The sequence below is a fragment of the Microtus oregoni genome, unplaced genomic scaffold (genome assembly GCF_018167655.1).
Source record: "Microtus oregoni isolate MIOR12 unplaced genomic scaffold, Mior012 000001F_ref0000356, whole genome shotgun sequence".
In the NCBI taxonomy this organism is placed as follows: domain Eukaryota; kingdom Metazoa; phylum Chordata; class Mammalia; order Rodentia; family Cricetidae; genus Microtus; species Microtus oregoni.
Window position 1 is genome coordinate 54,146,811 of NW_024543060.1, and position 23,388 is coordinate 54,170,198.

Here is a 23,388-nt window from a genome sequence, read left to right on the forward strand (position 1 = left end):
CCTACTCCATATTCTTTTCCCTGACATTCCAAATGGTGCCTCATTGCAGCCAAAGCCCACACGCTCTTACCGTATGTCTGGCTGTCTTATAGTAAATGTAGTTTTGAAGACAAAAAGTGTGAGCCTTGTTTGTTTCCTTTCATTAGCTCTCTGACGTTGCAGTCATAGCAGATTGCATAACAGCTGAGTCAGGTAAAAAAAAAAAAGCAATGCTATTGTCCTTCATTTTTGAGACTATTATCTATTCACCCTGAGTGTGACTTGCTGAGAAAAGTGGTGAAGAGCAAAAACAAAGACCTGCAGTCAAGAGAGACCTGGCTTTAAACTTAAGCTTTCTCATAGATTCTTTATTCCAAAGCTATAATGAAGATCTCCTGTATGCCTAGAATTGTTTCAAGTGCTGGGATCAAGCAATAAACAACAACAACGAAAAGTCTCTCTCCTCAAGGGGATTGAGATAGACATCAAGAAAGCCGAGAAAAACATGGCATTAGACGATGACAGACGCTGAAGATAAAGGAAGGCAGAGATGCAGGCCAGGATCTGTTAAAGTCAGTGCGATGCTTTGAATCTAAAATGCCCCCCGCATGTTGTTCGTACTTAGAATGTTTCTTTCCCCAACTCTAAAGTCTTTAGGAGGTAGGTTTCATCTCCAGGAAGTAGATAAAGATGCACGGGCCCAGAGAAGTTATATCCAGCCCATGCTTCCTGGCCCACCATGAAGGATATAGCTTCCATTGCATGCCCTGGCTGCCATGGTCTGGGCTGTTTGACTGTACCTTCATTGTCGTGACGGGCAGAATCTTCTGAAAGCATAAAGCAGAGCAAATCTTTCCTCCACTTAAATCATTTCCATCAATATTAATTAGCTGTAATCAATATGACTGAGTTATCCAGGAAAGGCCTAATCGTAGGGATCATTTGAGTCAAGACTCTTAGGAGGTCACGTGATGGACGCATGCCACATTTGTGTGAAATGGGGTAAATGTCTAATTTCTTAGTAACAGGAACTCAAAGATGGGAATAAGAGCCACTTCACTAATTTGCTCGGAGGATGAAGCCTGAGTTTGAAGAGCATCTGGTGCAGGCCTGAGCACACCAACAGCAACAACACCAGCAGCAGCAGCAACAGCGGCATCTTAGAAACAACTACTTGCTGGAACTGGAGATAAAGTTATTTACACATTTCTTAGGCCCAAACGGTCCCACTGAGGACACCCAGGCAATAATACTCTGACTCCCAAGGTGAAGAAAGCATGCTAGCCTTGGAAGAGGAACATGTGATTTTAATAATTCTATTATCCAGCGACTTGGCAGGGAACAGAGGCCCCCTCAAATGGATGCCTAAGCAGAGTTCGCTAAGAAAGTAGAGAGATCACAGAGGTGGTGCTGTACCCCAGAACTGGTAACATCAGAACACCACCACCCTGCCTCTGCCAAGTCTGAAGGGAAAAGGGGAGAGTGTGCTTGCCAGAAGCCAGAGCCAGAGAGTTCAAGGACAGGAGTTGTTGACAAGGGTTGTGACATCCAGTGGAGAGAAACAGCCATCCCACCAGGAAAGAGATGGAGAGTAAATCCTGCAGTGACCCCTGACCTTACCTTTATCAGAATTCCTCACTGACCAAACTCAAAGTTAGAGTCAAGGTCAAAGTTTCAGTTCAGGGAGCCTGCAGGGCAACTCCTAGGACACTAATTAGACGGAAAGGGTGAGAGAGGGGCGTGAGGGTCAGTGAGACAGTCACGGTGATGGCAAGGGCAACCAAGGCAATTCCCCATGTTGCTGGGCTCTTAAAGCCTCTGTTCTTTCTACCTCCAAAGGAGCCACTGCCATTCTTTTTCTTTGTTTTTTTTCTTTCGCTTTGTCCTTTTAATCACATTTTTGTTTTCTTTTGGCCCCTTCTCTTCCTCTTGTCTATGTAAACTCCAGGATTTAGATAGGAGTTTTGAGGTAACTAGAGAACATGACCTGTTATATAAAACAACAACAACAAAACCCTAAAAACAACTAAGCCCATGGACAGTCTCAGGTACCACCCAGTGCTCCTGTTATTTATTTATTCGTTTGTTTGTTTTTTGGTTTTGTTCGGTTTTAAAGGCTGGGCCTCTCACCAGTCTCTCACTCACCAAGTCAGCTAGGCTGGTTCCACCATGAGTCCCAAGAACCTGCCTGCTTCTGACCTTCCCAGAGCTGACATCATCAGTGTGCACCACCACATTCCCAGTGATGACATCATCAGTGTGCACCACCACATTCCCAGTGATGACATTGTCAGTGTGCACCACACTCCCAGGGATGGCATCATCAGTGTGCACCACCACATTCCCAGTGATGACATCATCAGTGTGCACCACCACATTCCCAGTGATGACATCATCAGTGTGCACCACCACACTCCCAGTGATGACATCATCAGTGTGCACCACCACACTCCCAGTGATGACATCATCAGTGTGCACCACCACACTCCCAGTGATGACATCATCAGTGTGCACCACCACACTCCCAGAGCTGACATCGTCAGTGTGCACCACACTCCCAGGGATGGCATCATCAGTGTGCACCACCACATTCCCAGTGATGACATCATCAGTGTGCACCACCACATTCCCAGTGATGACATCATCAGTGTGCACCACCACATTCCCAGTGATGACATCATCAGTGTGCACCACCACACTCCCAGAGCTGACATCATCAGTGTGCACCACCACATTCCCAGAGCTGACATTGTCAGTGTGCACCACACTCCCAGGGATGGCATCATCAGTGTGCACCACCACATTCCCAGTGATGACATCATCAGTGTGCACCACCACACTCCCAGAGCTGACATCGTCAGTGTGTACCACCACATTCCCAGTGATGACATCATCAGTGTGCACCACCACACTCCCAGAGCTGACATCGTCGGTGTGCACCACCACATTCCCAGTGATGACATCATCAGTGTGCACCACCACACTCCCAGAGCTGACATCGTCAGTGTGCACCACATTCCCAGGGATGACATCATCAGTGTGCACCACCACATTCACAGTGATGACATCATCAGTGTGCACCACCACATTTGGCCTTTTTTTGTGGATTCTGGGCAAAGAAAACAAATCAGAAAAGCAGGACTTTGTAGTTGTCGGGTTTTTTGGTTTTTGCTTTTTTTTTCTTTGCTTTTTGGGGGCCTGCCACCCAGTTCCCAAATAATTTCAAGAAGGTTTATTAATGCTCCACCTTAGCTTGGCTTATTTCTAGCCCACATTTGTTAACTTAAATCATCTCCTCTACCTTTTGCCTCTGGGCTTCTTACCTTTCTCTATTCTATATATCTTTCTTTCCTTCTTATTCCATGACTAGTTGTGTGGCTGGTTCTGTGACATATTCCTCCTCCTTTTCTCACTCCTCCTATTTTCTTTCTTCTATTTATTTTCTCTGCCTGGCAGCCCCACCTGTCTCTGTCCTGCCTAGCTATTGGCCATTCAGCTCTTTATTAGACCAATCAGGTGTTTTAGGCAGGCAAAAATACAGCACAAAATGCAACACATCTCTGCATCATTAAACAAATATTCCTCAGCATAAATGAATGTAATGCATCTTAAACTAATATTCCAGAACAGGTCTTTGCACTAGCAAGACAGGTGCTAACCAACTGAACTAATCTCCCTTGCCCTATTCACACTGATTATTTATGGACTGTAGTGTTCTTAACTCTTTTCTCATTTTTCCCCAAATTTTAATACTGAAGATATATTCTTTTTAAAATGAGAAATTAAAGAACGCTTGCTCTTTTTGAAATATATACACGGGTCATTGCACCTTTCCTTTCATTCCCATGATTTTTTAAGGCTAGGTTAGGGTTAGAGAGATGGCTCAGAAGTTCAGAGAACTGGCTGCTCTTCCAGAGGACCCGGGTTCAATTCCCAGCACCTACATGCTCATAGTCATAGATAACTTCAGTTCCAGGATCTGATGGCCTCTTCTGCCTTCTAAGGCATTAGACGTGCACAAACGTGGTGCACAGACAGACAAGCAAGCAAAACACCCATGCACATTAAAGCATAAATTAAACTACAGTTCTTCTGGTTTCTCAGCATCTGTCAGCAGCTGGTTCCATGTTGCTCCTAGACTCCCTAATTTGTGGATGTTCACGTTCCTTACATGAAATAGCTTGGCTATGAATTTTAAAACACTTTTAGATTACTTGAAATATCCAATAGCATGTGAATGATTTTTTAGTTTAAGGAATAAGGACATGGAAGAGTCCTTACGCATGTATTCAGAATAGATGCAATTTTCTTCATATGTTTTTATGAATCCATTTTATATGTATGGGTATTTTGCTTGCATTTATATCGGTGAACCTCATTTGTAACTGGTGCCCACAAAGGCCAGAAGAGGGTGTCAGATACCCTGTAACTTGAGTAACAGACAGATGTGACTGCAATGTGGGTGCTGGAAATGAAACTTGGTCCTTTAGAAGAGCAACCTGTAAACAGGTTAGGCTTATGCTTCCCAGCCACCCAGACCCAAATGACACAGAAACTATATTAACTACAACACTGTTTGGCCAATAGTTCAGGCAGGCGTATTCCTAACTAGTTCTTACATCTTAACCCATCTCTATTATTTTATATTAAACCACGAGGCTCATGGGCTCGTAGCTTGTTACCTCACATCTTGTTTCTTGGGCAACTACATGGTGCCTCCCTGATTCTGCCTCCTTTCCTCCTCTATCTCTGCTTGAATTTATCACCTTGCTCTATTCTGCCCTGCCATAGATCAAAGCAGCTTCTTTATTAACCCATGGTAATAAAACATATTCCCAGCATACAGAGGGAAATCCCACATCAGCAACCAGTGCTCTCAACCTTTGGGCCACTTCTCTGGTCTCAAAGATATTTTTGATCTGTGGTTAGCTAAACCTGTAGCTATAGAGGGCTGGCTCACAGCAATATCTGTGGGAAACTTTGTTCTAGACTCATTATAATAAATAAAAACCTATTAAATAAAAGACTAATAAAGTGAGAATTTTGTTGTTTTTAAACAAAATTGCTTTTATGAACAACTTGTAAAAAACAATGATATTTCTTTAATACAGGCTTGTTTTTATAGCCGGACGGTGGTGGCGCACACCATTAATCCCAGCACTTGGGAGGCAGAGGCAGGCGGATCTCTGTGAGTTCGAGGCCAGCCTGATCTACAAGAGCTAGTGCCAGGCTCCAAAGCTACAGAGAAACTTTGTCTTGAAAAAAAAACAAAACAAACAAATAATAAACAAACAAAAAAGGCTTGTTTTTGTTCACTTTTTTTTCCAGGCAGGGTCTCACAGTAAAGTCCCCACTATATAGACCAGGCTAGTCTCAAAGTTGCAGACATCCTATTGCCTGTGCCTCCAGAGTGCTGGGGTTAAGGTTGAAGTGTGGGTTGTCTGCTAAGTCCCCTTGTCCAGTGGGTTGTTCTGATTCCAGTGACTGGTAGGTACATCACTATGGGTCAGCTCAACTTGGCAAGCCTAGATTAGCTTTATACCAGTTGTTAAAACACTTTGAAAAAAGTCTTCCTTTTTGTGGAAGATATCATTGCAACCTATATTCCCTTGGTCTCTTGTTGAAATACGGAGCGGCGGGCTGTGTCCCGCCACCCGGCTAGCTTTACCCGAAATAATTACATGGAAACTGTATTCTTTTAAACATTGTCTGACCCATTAGTTTCAGTTTCTTATTGGCTAGCTTTTACATATTGATCTAACCCATTTCTATTAATCTGTGTAGCCCACGAGCTGGCTTACCAGGAATGATCTTAACCTGCGTCTGTCTGGAGTGGGAGAATCATGGCGACTCCCTGACTCAGCTTCTTTCTCCCAGCATTCCGTTCTGTTTACTCCGCCTACCTAAGGGTTGGCCTATTAAATGGGTCTAGGCAGTTTCTTTATTAATAAGAAATTACTCCCACATCATTTCCCCTTTTTCTGTTTAAACAAAAAAGAAAGGCTTTAACTTTAACATAGTAAAATTATATATAGCAAAACAGTTATCAAGCAAGAATTACAGTTACAATATTTATATCTATTTTATCTTTTATCATAACTAAGGAAAACTATAACTATCTATTCATTCTTTAACTCCATCAAAGACTCCAGAAGGATATAATACTACCTAAGTAAACAAGAAATAAGAAAACTCTAGAAATGACAGAGACATCTTGCTGCCTGGACAGTCACCCAAAGTTCTTTTGTATGGTTGGGGCATCCATCTTCAGCCTTCAGGCCCATAGTATCCAGCAGACATTTCCATGAAGCAGGAAATTTCAAAGACAGTTCAATCACTATCTGTTGTGTCCTGCAGAATGTCTCGCAGACTCTTTCATGAGTCTTGAACCCCAAAAGACCGTCTCACCTTTAGGCAAGTTCAGCAGTCCTCTCTCTGTGGGTTCTCTGTGCCCATTTTATGCAACAGTCCAGGCAAGAGCAGTTTCTTGCCCAAATGGCTATCCAACTCCATAAGGATCCTCTTCGATGCCCATCTTCCTCTCGAATAGATTGGTGCCACCAGGAGCAGATATGTCTCATTCTCATGAAAAGTCCTAAGTTATTAAAACATTAAATGCCATATTCTGCAGTCTTTGAAAGATATGAAGAATGTCTATCTAACTGAAATGTATCTCTATATATCTAGAAAATCTAACTAACATGACTACAAGCTTGACTATTATTGATGATTAACCATTAACCTATATTTCTTAATTATACATTACATTTTTAAATGAACTACACAATCACAATACCTTAATCAAGATCAGAAATACATATACATATAACAAAATATACTGTAAAATCCACACCAATGCAAATTACTCATACCTATATCATTTCCCCCTTTAAATGTAAAAGAACATTTATAAACAATATTTTGGGAACATGGGCGCAGTTTTTTCTCTTCAAACTGCTTCCTGCTGAATGGGGGCGCTGTTAATCAGATCATTTAGGGTGTAACCTGTGTGTCAGGTTTATCTCAGTTGCCAGTTGAGTAAAGTAATTTTTTGATGGTGTTCACAGGAACTTTTTAGGAGGTCGTGGTCTATCATACCATATCGGGATAGATGCAATCCACAGGGTCTGGTCCTCTGTGAAAACAAAAGAAGACCCTTTTCAAAGCATCATATTCTTAGGCCCAAATTCTGAAGTCATACCCTCATGATATCCGTTTTGGTTCCACTTGGCAGCCCATAGAATGAAATGTCTCTCTGTACTTAGCACCTTCACAGTCAAAAATTTTAAAGAAAACACAATGTACATAATCCAGACTCTCTGTGAATTTTTTATTTTTACGTGGCTTATTTTTGTTTATTTCTTTTAATCTCTTAACTATCTGTACTCTGTCTCTTTAAAGACTTTACCTTTTTTTTTTAAACCATTAACTTTATTCTCTATATTCTTTTTATTCTCTCTCTCAAGCCTATGTACATTTATCCAACAGTGTGGTCTTTTATGTCTGAATCTGTTTTATTGTGAATCTGTAACATTTTTTTACTATCCAGGAGCATTTCTTAAAATGTTAAGAAGTTCTTAAAAACTTAAATTGCACCATGTACAGGTAATACGGTACCGTCTGTGTCCTGCCCAGTTGAAACCTTAACTGCGCTGTTTTTATGGTAATTACGGTAGTTCCTGCCTGAGACCAGCACAGTTCAGCATGGCAGAATTGAGCCAAGCTGCTCCTGCCTCAGAGCCATTTGGTGCCCCTGAGCCACACACAGTTTCAGGCACACAGCAGTCCACATTGCCATCAAGCAAGCCGTAGAGCTTTATTCCAAATGCTCCATTTAAAAGCTTTGTCTCCCACAGGAGCCAGACAGAGATCGCAATGGCGGCACAGCCCAGAAAGCCGGCATTTTAAAACAGCCAGTTTTTTCCTGCTGCTGAGTCAGGACAATTTCTTTGCGGACGCAACCCACAAACAGCAAAAAGCTGTCTTAAATTCTCTCTCTCTCCTTTTTAAGCCCTCTCAGGTTTTACGTGGAGTTCATTAGCACGTTGGGCGCCACTCTGTTGAAATACGGAGCGGCGGGCTGTGTCCCGCCACCCGGCTAGCTTTACCCGAAATAATTACATGGAAACTGTATTCTTTTAAACATTGTCTGACCCATTAGTTTCAGTTTCTTATTGGCTAGCTTTTACATATTGATCTAACCCATTTCTATTAATCTGTGTAGCCCACGAGCTGGCTTACCAGGAATGATCTTAACCTGCGTCTGTCTGGAGTGGGAGAATCATGGCGACTCCCTGACTCAGCTTCTTTCTCCCAGCATTCCGTTCTGTTTACTCCGCCTACCTAAGGGTTGGCCTATTAAATGGGTCTAGGCAGTTTCTTTATTAATAAGAAATTACTCCCACATCAGTCTCTTAAGCCTGCTCTTATGAAAACAATAGGCTGTTTCAACCATGAATGAGTAGTTAATGGCATAGTTTTTGTTCAGATATGCCTTGTGTTTGAGTTCAAGCATGACTCAGTTTAGTTTTGGGATATGGAGCCATGTTAAAATCATCTAGACCTCTGCTCCAAATAGTCGTCGGGAGGATTTGTTATGAATTCCACCCAGATCTTGTAAGTTTAATTTCCAATATGGTTAAATCATTCTCTTAGACCTGTGAATTCTTTTAAAAACTTTAATCACCTATAATTACTCAAAGTGTGCCTCTTTTAAGAGATAAAGCCCCCTAAATATTGGAGTGGGGAGAGCTTCTTTGTCTTGTACAGTGGAAAGCCAGGATTCCAAAACCTATCAACCCCTAACAACTGCCCAGCTGTTCCGGCCAGTCTCTCAGCTCAAATCCCCGAAGCTGCCCGCAATCTGGATGCGATCTGGAACAACTGGAATGCAACGCGCCATGGAAATCGGCACATTGGCCACACCTCGCTCCGTTTCATCCCTCCACGGCTCTCTAAACTGTCTATCTGAGCCCAAACCCCACGTCTCTGCGGACTTTCCACAGACACAAATCACACTAATAAATTTTTCTGCCAATTTTCCATCCCAAGTTAATAAGTGAAAAACTCTAGGACCCCAAGGATAGTGCTCTCTGGGAGTGAAAAGAGCCTTCCATATGCCTGTGCTGCCTTGTTCCTTTTAAATTTCATTTTATTTTTCTTTCTTTCCTGACTTCTTGCAATGAGGACTGTGGTACTAATTCAAATTTGCTGCTGAACTTAATTTGAGAGATGCAATAGTTGTGATGAATGGATGGTGTGGACTCAGAAACGTAACAGGTAGTATTTGTAAAACTGCCGACTCTTTATTCAGGTATTTTATGTACAAAACCACATCTTTACTAAGTTATGTTATATGCAGCACTGTATTGACTCTGGATAGGTGATTACTCATTTCCCTTTTACAAGTGAATGAATGATAACGGTGGGACCCCAGCTTCCAGCCAATGGCAACCATCATCTTCACAAATCCAGGAAACTAGGTGCTGTTTATGGTCTGCCCTAGCTAGTGGGACTGTTACACCAACCCACCACAGGCTGGATGGCTCAGAACAACAGAAGTGCTGGAGAAACACAAGATCAAGACCCAGCAGGTTCCTCCTGCTTCACAGACAGCCATCTTCTCACCACACCGACACCCAGTGCACAGAAGGTCAAGAGATACTGCCAGGTGTCTTTTAGAAGGGCACTCATTCTGGTCACGAAGCCGCCACCTTTAGGACTTAATTGCCTCCTGAAGACCCTCCTCCAAGTCAGCATCAGCCATTAGGTTTTTAGAATTTGGGAAAAGATAGTTTCATTTTGCAGCCTGTCAACCTGAATTCTGGCAGAGTCTGGGACTCAACGATTTAAAGGAGGATGCTGCGTGGCCCTTTGTGATCTCCCAGAGGTAGCAATGGATCATCATTCGGCCTTACTCTGTGGACTGAAGTAGTCACAAGATTATCCAGATTCAAAGTAGAGACTTAGATTCCACTCCTGGATAGAAAGAGTATCAAAAGTTTGCAGCAATGAAATTGAGCAACCCTAATATTATGCTCCAGGTGGGATCAGGAAGAGTGAGTACTTTAGTACCCCCCCCAAGAGTTCCCCCACCCCCACACCATGCCGAGGAATTTCTATTCTTTTGTTTTGTTTTTGCATTTCTCTGATGGCTAAAAACGTTGAGCATTTCCTTAGGTGTCTTTCAGCCATTTTAGATTCCTCCATTGAGGGTTCTCTGTTTAGGTCTGTACCCCATTTTTATTGGATTATTTGTTCTTTTGATGCCCAATTTATTGAGTTTTTTGTATATTTTAAAGATCAACCCTCTGTCCAACATAGAGTTGGTGAATATCTTTTTCCATTCTGTAGGCTGACGTTTTGTCTTGTTGACTGTGTCCTTTGCTTTACAGAAGTTTCTCAGTTTCAGGAGATCTCATTTATTAATTGTTTCTCTCAGTGTCGGTGCTACTGGGGTTATATTTAGGAAGTGGTCTTGTGTGCCAATGTGTTCAAATGTATTTCCTACATTTTCTTCTATGAGGTTCAGTGTGGTTGGTTTTATGTTGAGGTCTTCGATCCATTTGGACTTGAGTTTTGTGCATGGGGATAGATATGGATCTGTTTTCATTCTTCTACATGTTGACATCAGCTATGCCAGCACCATTTGTTGGATATGCTTTTTTGCTTCCATTTTCCTGTCAGCTAAGCAGACTTTCAACTTAGATCAGAAAGATAGTTTACAAATTTTTGATAAGACAAAACCTTAATTATAATATTCTTCTGAGAGTCCTTTAAGTAAAATTCTTAAAGGGATTCTAGTAGACAGCTTACAGAAGCTGCCTGACAGGGACCAAGCAGGCAGAGTGTGCTATGCAGGAACGGCACGTAGGTATTTATTATCAGCCTTGGCAAGCATGTGTATTACCTACAAAGCTCCCTCCTACAGCAGTTTTTTTGAGGAAACAGTCTGCTTCTATGGCTGCACCTTTCCATTTCGCCATTTAATTTGAACCAGTAGCTTACTTAGCACAGAAGAGCAGTATGGAATCCAGGAGACATTTTTGCAAGGCATCAGCTATGATCAACGTTTCTTATACTAAGCCACAAACTGATTGATTATTTTAAGATAAGTCATTCTTGGACAATTATGTTTGCTCAGTTTCATAGCCAGATTAATAATATTTTCCCAGCTGATCATTGCTGCAATTGGCACAACTATATTCCTTTATTTTTTCTAAAGTTGTAGTAAAAGATGCCTTAAAGGATGTTATGCTAAATTTTACAGATGGTTCTTCCAATGGAAGAGCTGCATGCGTTGTTAATAGTGAAAAGGAATTGTGGAGCATATCCACAGCTCCTTGAAAACAACTTAAAAGGATAAAAACAGGAACCATGCACTTTTTACCCTAAACTTCTTGAATATGGATGCTCATGAGCAATCTGCTGTGGACAGATTTTGGCATGATGCCACCAAGGCGACTTTTGCTAAAGCAAGGAGAGACCCTTGCACTGGAATGTGGAATGGACCCGATCCTGTGTTAATATGGGGTCAAGGGCACATCTGTGTTTTTTCACAGAATGAGGATCAAGCGAGATGGCTTCCAGAATGTCTGGTTCAATGTGTCCAGCAGAAGGGTACCAGTTCCAATGCCAATAGCAGCTAATTCCCCCACAGAGGAGTCGGAGTGGTCCTGCCTTCCCTGCTCCCATGGAAAGGGGTACCTGATCCGCAGGACCAAGCTTAGGACACACAGGACTCTGTGCTGCAGGATGCTAGGCTGCGCCAGGATACTCAGGATCCACACCGCCATTGAGGCCCTGCTGTGGTTCTTGTTGCAGTCTGACAAGGGAAAGAAGATCGTGGAAACCATCAGTAATTTCCACCCTCTTGAGGAGCTTGCTACACAGACTTCCAGACCTAGTGGATCGTGTTTACATTGGAGCCAGACCAGAAACAGACTGAACATTTGACTGTTTTATTCTTTGGAACTCAGAACTCATTTTGACAGTATGTTATTCAATTTACTGTTAAAATATTGGGACCTGAGAACTGAGACCTAAACTTTCCTTTGATCCTTTGTCAGCTGATTAGGATTAGTTTCTTGGTGTTCTGGGTAATGTTCAGTCTCAGAACACACCGAAGCCAAGCTGGCTACTATATCAGAAAAGATTGGGATAAATTGTTGAAATATGGAGCGGCGAGGCTGCGTCCCCGGCACCTGGCCGCCCACATGGCTAACTCTAGCTTATGCCCTGAAATAATTACACAGAAAACTGTATTCTTTTAAACACTGCTTGGCCCATTTCTATCTAGCCTCTTCTTGGCTAACTCTCGCACCTGGACTAGCCCATTTCTTATAATCTGTGTAGCCCACGAGCTGGCTTACCAGGAATGATCTTAACCTGCGTCTGCCTGGAGTGGGAGAATCATGGCGACTCTCTGAGGTGTCTGCCCCCAAGAGGAGAGCTGTTGAGTCTGAGCTCACTTCCTCTTCCTCCCAGCATTCTGTTCTGTTTACTCCACCCACCTGTGTTCTAACCTATGAGGGCCAGACAAGCAGTTTCTTTATTTTTTTAACCAATGACCTTCCTCCATCAGTAAATAAGTTAAACAATGTTAACAACCAACACCAATGAGTGTTCAGATATTAAGTAGATTGTACCAGGCATTGTGAGAACCACAGCAGTGTTGGAAAATGAGAAATTGTTTTTGCTGTGAGGAGCCCAGGACTAACAGAGTAAGCAGATAAGTGAGCAGGGAACCACACTGCTGTGAGGTAAGACGGCACGGTTTAACTAAGGGTGGGATGTCACAGGAGCACAGAGGATGGAGAGTCGAGCTTAAAAACCCTTCTATATGGGGGTGGTTAGGTTAGAATGGAAGAAAGAGGCTGCTGGTAAGACATCCCATGAGAAGTACTAAGACATGGTAGAATGTGTCATATTGAAGGAAGAGTGGGTCATCCTGGGAAATTGGAATGCAGGTTTTAAGGCGGCTGGGATGGGCGGTTAAGCCAGCAAGTGGATCCTCAAGGCCTCTGTATTTTCAGCTGAGGGTGCGGTTTTACCCATGGCCAACAGTGAAGGATGTGGAAGGGCCAGGGGAGCCAGCAATGTCCCTCAGCTCAAGTTTTGTCATCTTTTATGTCTTTAAACCTCCATCAGAGCCAGACTCCATCTGGAAATTTCAGGGTTTCTCCTATGTTTCTGACCTTGAGTCTTTCAAAGTTGGAAATTTCACATTGCTGCCATGTTCCATTCAGGGAAGACAAGATTACCTGCCAAAAATAACTTGGAAGACAAACAGCATACTTTAGTCAGTTTCTCTGTCATGTTCTCTGCCAAAGAAAGAGGAGAACAACAAACTGGCAAAACCCTATGCTTTCCTAGACAGAAGTAGCTGTGTGTCTATGTGTGTGTGTCTGTGTGTGGGGGTGGGTGTCTCTGTGTGTATGTGTGTGTCTGTGTGTATGTGTGTGTGCACATGTCTGTGTGTATGTGTGTGTCTGTGTGTATGTGTGTGTATGTGTGTGTGTCTGTGTGCATGTGTGTGTGTCTGTGTGTATGTGTGTGCACATGTCTGTGTATATGTGTGTGTCTGTGTGTGAGTGTGTATGTGTGTCTGTGTGTGTGTCTGTGTATGTGTGAGTCTGTGTGTGTGTGGTAATAGGGGGCGGCGGGGCTGCGTCCCTGGCACCCCGGCCTCCTGCTCGGCTAGCTTATACCCCGAAATAATTACACGGACACTGTATTCATTTAATCACTGCTTGGCCCTTCTGCCCTAACCCTTACTGGCTAATTCTGATATCCCGATCAACCCATCTCTAATAATCGGTGAGCACCGGTCTTACCGGGAAGATTCTAGCCTAGTCCATCCTGGGTCGAGCTTCATGGCATGTGTCTGCCTGGGAGCTGGGAGTATGGCGTCTCCCTGAGGCGTCTGCTCCCGAAAGCAGAGCGGTGGAGTCTCTGACCTCACTTCCTCTTCCACCCAGCATTTTGTTCTGTTTACTCCACCCACAGGGCCAAGCAGTTTCTTTATTGGCCAATGACTTTCCTCCATCATGTGTGTATGTGTATGTGTGTGTGCATGTGTGTGTGGTGTGTGGGTGTGTGTGGGTGTGTGGTGTATGTATATGTGTGTCTGTTTGTGGGGGTGGGTGTCTCTGTGTGTATGTGTGTGTCTGTGTGTATGTGTGTATGTGTGTGTGCACATGTCTGTGTATATGTGTGTATCTGTGTGTGTATGTGTGTGTATGTGTGTGTGTATATATGTGTGTGGTGTGTGGGTGTGTGGTGTATGCATATGTGTGTCTGTGTGTGTGTGTGTCTGTGTGTGTGTGTGGTATGCATGTGTGTCTCTGTGTGTGGGTATGGGTATATGTGTGTGGGTGTGTGGGTGTCTGTGTGTGTCTGTGTGTATGTATGTGTAGGGATAAGTCCCACCCCTTGGGGGGCGTGTTCGCCTCGGGCTAATGTTTGCCTATAAATTTGGCAAGCATGCTCCCAGCCGTCCCTTCTGCTTTCCTGGTCTCCACTGGAACGGTGGTTCTGTAAGTCTATTTCACCATTAAAGCTGTATATATATATTTTTACAATCTGTCTGCATTCGTTTACGCCGTTACATTTTGGCGTCCAACGTCGGGCTATTTTGCCCCCGACTCAAGCGGGTAGCCCGCTAGCTAACACAGCACCCTCAAGAGTGCTGTTTTTTAGTTCGTGACTCGGGCCCCAGTGCCGAGTCCGAGACACACTCGGCCACACAGGCCCATTCTGCCCCGCCTGCTCGCCAGAGCAATTAACCCCTCCCTGCCTGCCTTGGCTAAGTTTGGAGCGGAACCCCACTGCCTGAATTAGCAGAAACTCAAGTACCTGCGGTTTTGCAACAAAAGCTTCAACAGCAGCAGATTTGGTCTGATACAAAGTAACTTGGCCGGGCAGTGGTGGCGCACGCCTTTGATACCAGCACTTGGGAGGCAGAGGCAGGCGGATCTCTGTGAGTTTGAGGCCGGCCAGGCGGTGGTAGCACACGCCTTTAATCCCAGCACTTGGGAGGCAGAGACAGGTGGATCTCTGTGAGTTCGAGGCCAGCCTGGTTTACAAGAGCTAGTTCTAGGACAGGCTCCAAAAACACAGAGACCACCACTGGCAGGAACCGATCATTGCAGGTAAAAAATTTTTCTTTTATAAATAAAATGTCTGAACACGTTACTGTTCAAGAATTTAACAGTTTTTTTAATTGTACCATGTGGGAGATTTTACAAGAGGTGTCTATCACCCCACATCTATGGATCCTTCTGGGATTCATAGTTTTCATTGTCACTAAATGGTTTGATAATAGAAATATGATAAAGTCTTTACGAGACGAATCCAGGATTCTTAAGGCAGAGATTGAATGCTTAAAAACAATTGAGAATGACAACAATCTTCTCAAGAGTCAGTTTGAAGTTCTCCAGGCTGATGTTAAGGAGAAATTCATTACTATGGAAGAGGGAACAGCTGATTTGGATCGTGAGGTTCAGTCCCTTTCTGTAGGAAATGAAACATTAACTGAGAGAATCAAAACTGCTGAATGTGACAATCGGATTTTGTCTAAAGCTTATGACAGATTGATGGAAAGATTGTCAATACAAGAAGGCACGGTTTATGCCATAAAAATTATGTCCAAAGATGAGATGTTATCTCTAACGGACAAACTTCATACTTTGGAATCCTCAATCAAGGCTTTGGAACAAAAATCTGGACAGGAGATTCAGACATTTCAGAAGGCAATGGTGAATAGAATTGAAAAGACTGAGGAATTTCTAAATTCTGATGAAGAAGAGCAAAGGGTAGAAAGGCAAATTTTAACTACGTCTGTGGGTAAATCTCTCCAGGACAATTTCCACAAAGCTCTACCTACAGCTCTACCTGCCTTTCCAGTAATAACAACAGAGAAGGTGATTGGTTCCAAAAACCCTAGGGTCATCAAGGAGGATACATGGGAGGCTGTCCGTATGAATGATCTCAAGGAAATAAAACAGGCTGTCATGACTTTTGGGATGCAAGCCTCTTTTGTTAAAGAGATGCTAAGAACTTGGGCCACGACAAGCAGAGTAACCCCCTCAGACTGGCTCCAGCTGAGCTCTGCGGTACTCGAGAGTGGACCACAATTGAAATGGAAATGCTTATTCAGGCAAGAGGCTAGACTTTTAGAACAGCAGGAAAAAGCGAAGGGAATTGACATTTCCCTAGATAAAATTCTAGGTGAAGGGCTCTTTTCCAACCCTCAGGAACAAGCTAATTTGGATGAAAACACACTCTCCATGTGTACTACAGCAGCCTTAAGGGCTTGGGACAGGGTACAAGACCCAGGACAGAGAATGGAATCATTTGTCAGAGTTAAACAGGGTCAGAGAGAACCCTTTAGTGACTTTTTACAAAGATTAACTAAGGCTGTAAAAATAGGGATATCTGACCCAGAAGCAAGACGTATAATGATTGAGTCTTTGGCTTATGAAAATGCAAATGTAGAATGCAAAAAGATTTTGGGCCCTTTAAAGCTCAGATCAGCACCCTTGGAAGAATGGGTCTTGCACACACTCAATGTTGATACATTTGATTATGGCACTGAAGCATGGGTAGAAGAAGCAATTTCCAATGGTAAAAGGAGACACCAGAATACCAAATGTTTTAATTGTGGCAAAATGGGTCATATGAAAAGGAATTGTAGACAACGGATTTTCAGAAATAATAATAATAATAATAATGCATCTTTCAGAAATAATAATAATAATAATGCATCTTCTAGAAATAACAGGAATAGGAGGACTCAGCCTTCAGGTTTATGTAGAAGATGTGGAAAAGGCAGACATTGGACGAATGAATGCAGGTCTACAAGAGATAGACAAGGCAACCTGACACAGACGGGAAACGTGAGAGGGGGGCCTCACAGGCCCCCATGGCAAACATGGTTCAGTCATTTCCAGTTTCTGCAGAGAACGTGCCTCGTCAGGACAATTAGGAAGCCCCATGCCTACTGTTATAAGCAATAATGATAAGAAAGATAAGTTACGTGTGTTTTGGCAAACTTCTATAAATGATCAAACACCTAAACTGAGAGTGTGTGTAAATGGCATTTTTATTACTGGCCTGCTGGACACAGGTGCTGATGTAAGTATCATTACCCCAGAATCTTGGCATCCATATTGGCCTCTTCAGAATGTAAATGTTCAGCTCCTGGGAATTGGAACCCTATCTCGAGTAAGGCAGAGCACGAGATGGGTTGAATGCATAGGGCCAGAGGGACAAATAGGAAAATTAAGGCCATATGTAGCCAATATTGCAATGAATTTATGGGGTCGTGACACATTATAACAATGGAATACCCAAATTAACATTCCTGCTACTTCTAGAGCCTATATTTCTGAGAATAATATTAAAAGATATTACAAACAGAGAAAACCGGCCATTAGGGCTGTGCAAGAACAAGCAATTGATGTCCCTTAAGAGATACCAACAGCCTTGCCTCTAAAATGGTTGACTGAGAAACCAATATGAACAAAGCAATGGCCTTTAGCTGAGGAAAAGTTACAGGCTTTAGAACAGCTGGTACCAGAACAACTAGATGCTGGACATATAGAAGAATCTACCAGCCCTTGGAATTCTCCTGTATTTGTGGTTAAGAAAAAATCAGGTAAATGGAGAATGGTGACAGATCTCAGGGCCATCAACAAGGTTGTTCAACCTATGGGCCCTCTGCAATCTGGAATTCCTTTGCCCTCTTTATTACCAAAAGGATGGCCTCTCATAGTTATTGATTTAAAGGATTGTTTTTTCACTATACCTTTGCAAAAAGAAGATAAAGAAAAATTTGCCTTCACAGTGACTACTTATAACAATTCTCAACCTTCGAGGAGGTACCACTGGATCGTCCTCCCCCAGGGTATGTTAAATAGCCCCTCCCTGTGCCAATATTTTGTGAACCAACCATTGCAAATAATACGCAAGAAATTTCCCAAATCTATAGTATACCATTACATGGACGACATTTTGTTATCCGATTCAAACATGGATACCTTGAACAGACTGTTTGAAGAAATAAAGATACTTTTACATAAATGGGGATTGCAAATCGCTCCTGAAAAGATTCAGAAGGGAGATTCTGTTAATTATTTAGGTTATAAAATAGGTTTGCAAAAAATTAAGACACAAAAAGCACAAATTAGGAGAGATCGCCTACGGACTCTTAATGACTTTCAAAGACTGTTAGGAGACATTTCCAGTCTACGACCAGCTATTGGAATAACACCTGATCTAATAATTCATTTGAACAAAACCTTGGATGGTGATAAAGATTTAAACAGTCCCAGAGAATTAACAGCTGAAGCAGAAGAGGAACTGACAATGATTGAGGAAAAATTACAACAAGCACATGTGGACAGAGTGAATCCAGAGCTCAACTGTATTCTCGTCATACTACCATCAAAAATTTCTCCTACAGGAATTTTAATGCAGAGAGATGATATTATTCTGGAATGGATCTTTTTACCACATAAACCAAGTAAGAAACTGAAAACTTATGTGGAAAAAGTCTCTGAGTTAATTATAAAAGGCAAGCTGAAACTTCATCAACTAGCAGGCATAGACCCAGCAGAAATTATAGTGCCTTTCACTGCTGATGAACTAAAGAAATTATGGGAAGATAATGAACCATGGCAAAGAGCTTGTGCTAATTTTTTGGGAGACATTAATAACAACTATCCAAAAAGCAAGCGGCTTAACTTCATAAAGAGAACTTCTTGGATTCTTCCTCGAATCGTCCGTGATGCTCCAATAACTGGAGCCCGTACATTCTATACTGATGCCAATAAATCAGGGAAGGCAGGTTACAAATCAGAAGACTTGGGTAAGGTGGAACCAAGTCCTTATAATTCTGTCCAGAAGGCGGAATTATATGCCATTCTTATGGTGCTAAGGGATTTTAAAGAACCTATTAATATAGTCACTGATTCACAATACACAGAAAGAGTTATTTTACATATTGAAACTGCTGAATTTATACCTGATGATACAGAACTAACTCATTGTTTCTCCAGGTTCAAGATTTGATCAGGAACAGGCTTTGCCCTATGTACATAACACACATCCGATCCCATACGGGTCTGCCAGGTCCTCTAGCACAAGGTAATGCAGAAATTGATCAATTATTGATTGGTAGTGTGCTACAAGCCTCTGAATTTCATAAAAAACATCATGTTAATAGCAAAGGTTTGAAGAAAGAGTTTTCAATTACATGGCAACAAGCTAAGGAGATTATAAAGAAATGCCCTACTTGCTCTTTCTATAACCAAACGCCACTGCCTGCAGGGGCTAATCCAAAGGGCAGATGGATGTGTTCCACTTTGCAGAATTTGGCAAATTAAAATATGTTCATCACACCATTGACACTTATTCAGACTTTCAGTGGGCAACTGCTTTAAGTTCAGAAAAAGCTGATTCAGTAATCACTCATTTATTAGAAGTCATGGCTATCATGGGTATACCTACACAAATAAAGACAGATAATGGTCCTGCTTATGTTTCTAGGAAAATGAAATGGTTTTTTGATTATTACAATATCAAGCATGTTACAGGTATACCATACAATCCTACAGGTCAAGCAGTCATAGAAAGATCAAATCGAACTATAAAGGATATGTTGAACAAACAGAAAGGGGTGGAAAACATCCCCAGAAATAGGTTACATAATGCTTTGTTAACCTTGAATTTTCTCAACGCTAATGAGAAGGGAACAACATCTGCAGAAAGACATTGGATAATGGAAAAGTCTACTGAACTAAATCAACTAGTTTATTTCAAGGATGTGCTGACCTCACAATGGAAGCCAGGAGATGTGCTACGTTGGGGAAGGGGTTTTGCTCTTATCTCCACAGGTGAGGAAAAATTGTGGATACTGTCAAAATTAATAAAGGTTCGGTTTGAAGAAGAGAAGCCACTTGGAAAAGATAAATAACAATTCTTTCATAAGGATGGCGAGCATACTGATGGTAAGAAATACAGATAGGTTGGAGGCAGGGTTCTTTTCTTATCTCCACAGGAAAATACTCATCTTCAAAGAAATTAAGGGACCCTGAATATTTAATTACTGATGGATGGACACATTTTGTAAGTATTAATTTATATATATATATATATATATGTCTTATTAAACATTTCTTTATAAATGTGTAGAACTGGTTTTGAAGTTGGACTCTGGCTCAGTCCCTCTCCAATTCCAAGCCTGTTAGTAAGAGAAAAACCCAGAGTTTCTGGAGTTTCTGTCTCATGTCAAGAGCCATGATATGGGACAGAAAGAAATATGAGTTTAGAAAACATCTTTGCTTTTCTTCATATCTATCATACTTTTCATTAAATATATCTATCATGCCTTTCATTGAATATATATATATATATATATATATATGTATGTCTATACATGTCTATATGATTAATGTTTAAGTTTTTCACAATGAACAATGAGTTTTTCCTGAAGTGACATTTGAAGTTTCCAGGAAGAAGATGGGGCCCCACCATAACAACTCTACCTGGTTGATATGACGTCATGATACTGATAGCGCTACTACAAGACCTGTTTTGGATACCAGCTGCACAAGACGATCCCAACTTGATTAGCTGAAATGGTACACATCTTGTAAAACATTCTGGCCAGACCTCCACAAAATACTCAGAGACTATTTGCAATTTTAAAAGACATTGATCTTGAAATTTAACCATAATTTTACTTCCACAGGATCCCCCAGAAAGAACATGCCCCCATGACAGCTGGAAGTAATTCTAGAGGACGACGTCCCCTCTCCCAGTAAAGTTTACCCCTGGGTTTAGGGACATCATTTAGGGGTTGGGAGGCTGGGGGAGGAATTTTATAAGCTCAGGGATCATTTTGAAAAAAAAAAGAGGGAATGATGGCATAATAGATTTATAATTGTGAGTTACTGCTTTTATATTGGTATCGATTCTTGTATATTGATACAAAGTTAAATTATATTGACTAGTGTATGCATGCATGTTTCTATCTCTGTTTAAAACATTTTTTATGTATTGACATATATTGTATTGATAAATATATATTGTATATATTTACCATATTGCAGTGTACATTTCTACCTCTGATTATACTTATATAATGTTTGTGTATTGATATATATTTACCATATTGCAATGTATATTTGTACAGTGTTTATATTTGGAGGTCATTATCCTCATTTGTTACACAGTTTTATTGTCTTAGTCTTTAAGTTAGATAGATATTGAGATTTTTATAGATAAATAGTCATCTAAGTTTGTCATTTATAATTAGACTAATCAGGTTCTCTAGATATATAGAGATTATACTCAGTATAGATAGATAATCTTTGACCTCTTCAAAGAGCTGTAGAAAAAGGCCTTTAATCTAACTCAGAGTTTCGTGATAGTGAGAAATCATTGCTCCTGGCAACACCGCTCTATTCCTGAGAGAATGTTGAGCACCAAAGACACTCCACCTGGAGCCTTTCTATTTGGCAGAACTGGCCTTTGGGCAAAGAAATGCCCATACCTCAACCACTGACAGAGATACAGAGCGTGCGTCAATGGATAAAACAGGACTGTCATATCCTGCCAAGACAGGGTAAGATAGTTTTGAAAAGTTCCTTGCCTTTAATAATGGTATGTCAGTTATGTTAGGCCTTAGCCAAAATTGGTTGACTCAACATTGCAAACGAGACTTTGGGTGATTGCCCAGGTAGTCAGTTGTCTCTGTCAATTGTTGCACATTTTGGATATATCTCGTTTGTTGAGTAGTTTTTATTCCCTTCTCAGATCTTTGACGGAGTCGAAGATTATATAATTGTAGTTACTCTCTACATTATTTGGACTCCTTGAGATAGAATGTTTAGCAAAGCTTTTGTTCTCAATATTGTTTGTTATATTTATTATTTGTTGTTATTGTATATAGTTGTATTTGGTTTGATTCTGTCTTATTTAGACAAAAAGGGGAGATGTAGGGATAAGTCCCGCCCCTTGGGGGGCGTGTTCGCCTCGGGCTAATGTTTGCCTATAAATTTGGCAAGCATGCTCCCAACTGTCCCTTCTGCTTTCCTGGTCTCCACGGGAACGGTGGTTCTGTAAGTCTATTTCGCCACTAAAGCTGTATATATATATATTTTTACAATCTGTCTGCATTCGTTTACGCCGTTACATATGTGTGTGTCTGTATGGGTGTGGGTGGGTGTGGGTTTGTATTATTATGAGTAGTGCATATATCAGAGATTCTCAATCTGTGGGCCATGAACCCCTCAGGTGGTTAAACAACCCTTTCACAGGGGTCAACTAAGACCACCTGAGAATATAGATATTTATATTACAATTCACAACAGTAGCAAAATTAGAGTTATGATGTAGCAATGAAATAATTTTATGGTTGGGGGTCACCACAGCATGAAGAACACTATTAAAGGGTTGCAACATTAGGAAGGTTGAAAACCACTGCTATGTATGCACTGAATTTTTCAATGAGTGGTACAAATATTTAAATAACCTTTTGAAACATACATGCATATTTATGAAGCCAACAGTGGTACCTGAGGATGGTAATGGATTTCAGGTGACTCCTTATCTTATTATATAATGGCATCAGGGTCAGGAATGTTGCACGTGGCGTGTCACCATATCACAGTATATGGCATGTTGTACAAGGAAATCACAGCCTGCTTTGAGACTAGACAGCCCATAATATGATGGAGCTCCTTGCACAGCCCCTGATCTTATGATGACCTACGTACTTGAGCCCAAGCATTGTTTGGAAGGAATGGACAAACTCATATAAGAACCAAGGAGACCCAATGGGGAGGGACAGGAATGTTAGTCACCTTCCACTATACAGACACTAATAAAATGTCTCCAGTGTGTTAAACTGATGTCAGTTCAATGCCACAAGGCAGAGACCATTGCAGCCCCAGGGAGAAGCTTTCTGTTGGAGAGAAGAGTTTGATATCCCAGATCCAGGAGGGAGGTGATACAATGATTTTTGTCATGTGGAAGCCAGAGAAGTATGGTCCAAGGAAAGATTGGTGTTTGGTTCTATCTCACATCTAATGAATCTGTAGGGCAATAAGCTTACCTAGAAAGTCGTCTAAAGTCAGCAATGACTGTACTCCCAAGACTAAAGGGTCTTTGTAGACTAGGAAGGAGAGCCGAACTACTACTGTACTAGATTCTGCCTAAGATAGCCTCATAAAGTTCTGAGATTTAGTAGAGAGATACGAAGGATCTATAACCCCGTGACCCCCAGACTGAGTAAAAATACCACGTGTCCTGCTAATAACTACTGCCCATGTCCTCAAACCACAAGGGAGAGACCCCTGGTGATGGAAGGGGTCCAGAAAGTACCAAAGAGTCAGTTTTAGA